The 1964-nt window shown below is 41.8% G+C and overlaps 1 non-coding gene across 1 annotated transcript; it reads left to right on the forward strand.

Annotated features, from left to right (window-relative positions):
* The first annotated feature begins 556 nt into the window (after positions 1 to 556).
* On the forward strand, positions 557 to 663 carry LOC148564416 (small nucleolar RNA R71). The gene has a single exon (XR_015884291.1). It is a non-coding gene; the product is annotated as a small nucleolar RNA R71 (small nucleolar RNA).
* Positions 664 to 1964: the final 1301 nt, after the last annotated feature.

Here is a 1964-nt window from a genome sequence, read left to right on the forward strand (position 1 = left end):
AGAGATGTTATTATGGTGGTGTTGATATGTTCTCTGTGTGAATTGTTGGTGAGCTGCATTGTTGTTGGGGTTGTGACGTCTCTGATCTTGGCCTTGATCTTGTTGATTACCCCACCCAAAGTTTGGGTGATTCCTCCAACCAGGGTTGTAGGTCTTGGAGTATGGGTCATGATTTTGTCTAGGGGAATTCCCAATGTAGTTGGCTTGCTCCTGCTCACTCTCTGCCTCTGCATTCACTCCCTCTTGGGTTGTTGATGAGGTGGTGATTGCTGCTACTTGGTTCCTCTCCATCTTCTTGGTGAGGTCAGCTAATTGCTCGGTAATGAGCTTGTTTTGGGCCAGCAGTGCATCTACATTGTTTAGCTCCATCACTCCTCTAGTGTTCCCTCTTTCGGAGGCATAGAAGTAGTCATTCTCTGCTACAGTTTCAATGACATCTATGGCCTCCTCAATGGTCTTCTTCTTGTTCAGAGATCCCCCGGATGAGTGGTCTACTGCTTTCTTTGATTCATAAGAAAGGCCTTCATAGAAAATGTGTAGCTGCACCCATTCATTGAACATATCTGGTGGACACCTCCTTGTTAGGTCCTTAAACCTCTCCCATGCTTCATATAGAGTCTCACCATCCTGCTGCCTGAAAGTTTGAACCTCAGCTCTCAGCCTGTAGATTCTTTGAGGAGGATAGAATCTGGCTAAATTTGTTCACCACATCTTCCCAGGTTGTCAAACTTTCCTTAGGGAAGGATTCCAGCCATTTAGATGCCTTATCCTTGAGTGAGAAAGGGAACAAAAGTAGTCTACAGGTGTCAGGATGAACACCATTAGACTTCACAATATCGCATATCCTCAGGAAGGTGGTTAGATGTTGATTGGGGTCTTCTTGGACGCCTCCTCCGAATGAACAATTGTTCTGAACAAGGGTGATGAGCTGTGGTTTTAGTTCAAAGTTGTTGGCATGTATGGTTGGCTTTTGAATGCTACTCCCACAGTTTCCTGGGTTTGGGTTGATGTAGGAGCCTAGAACTCTTCTCTCTTGCCCAGCATGATTTGCTAGACCTTCTCTGCCATGGTTGTGAGCCTCTTCTTCATGATGGTTCTCCATATTCTCCTCCATGTCTAGTTCAAAGTACTCTTCCTCTTCCTCAGCACCCACTACTCTTTTTCCTCTTGCTTCCTTCCTTAATCTAAGGAAGGTCCTCTCATGTTCAGAATCAAAGGAAGTTGAAGCCCCGCTTCTCCTCCCTGTCATACAACCAACAAAGTACAAGCAAGGAAACAGATCCAGAAAGTATTCTGTTAGAATTACTGTTAGTGTGAGTGATGCAATATATCAAACAGTTAGTGGGTTAGTGAACTGACTTGTAAATAACTAAAAAATAAATAAACGAAAAAGTAGGGGGAAGGGAAGAAATTCACTAAAACTGAATGCGAATTAACTCAACAGAAATTTAAACCAAACAAAAGAAAAATGCTCAATCTAGTGATCCTCCAACTTAATCATTGTTGATACAAAATCAATCTCCGGCAACGGCGCCATAAACTTGATATGCACAAAACTTGTCTCTCAACAAATTTTCTTCGGCAAGTGTACCGAATTTGTCGTCAAGTAAAAACTCACAATAGAGTGAGGTCGAATCCCACAGAGATTGATTGATCAAGCAACTTTAATTAGAGGAATGTTCTAGTTGAGCGAACCAGAATTTGATTTGAGATTTGCAGAAAATTAAATGGCGGGAAAGTAAATAGCAGAAACAGTAAATGCTAGAAATAAAGAGCTGAATGTAAATGGCGGAAAGTAAATTACAGAATCTTAAACGGGAATGGGGTAATTGCTCATAAAAGTAAATGGAAGAAATTAAAGAGAATGGGTAAGATCAGAAATGGGGAGTTCATTGGGCTCAGGAGATGTTGCATTCTCCAGATCAAGTTCATTTTCATCTCTTCCTCAATCAATGCATTCATTG

The sequence above is a fragment of the Arachis ipaensis genome, chromosome B5 (assembly GCF_059453495.1).
Source record: "Arachis ipaensis isolate K30076 ecotype BB chromosome B5, ASM5945349v1, whole genome shotgun sequence".
Taxonomy (NCBI): Eukaryota; Viridiplantae; Streptophyta; class Magnoliopsida; order Fabales; family Fabaceae; genus Arachis; species Arachis ipaensis.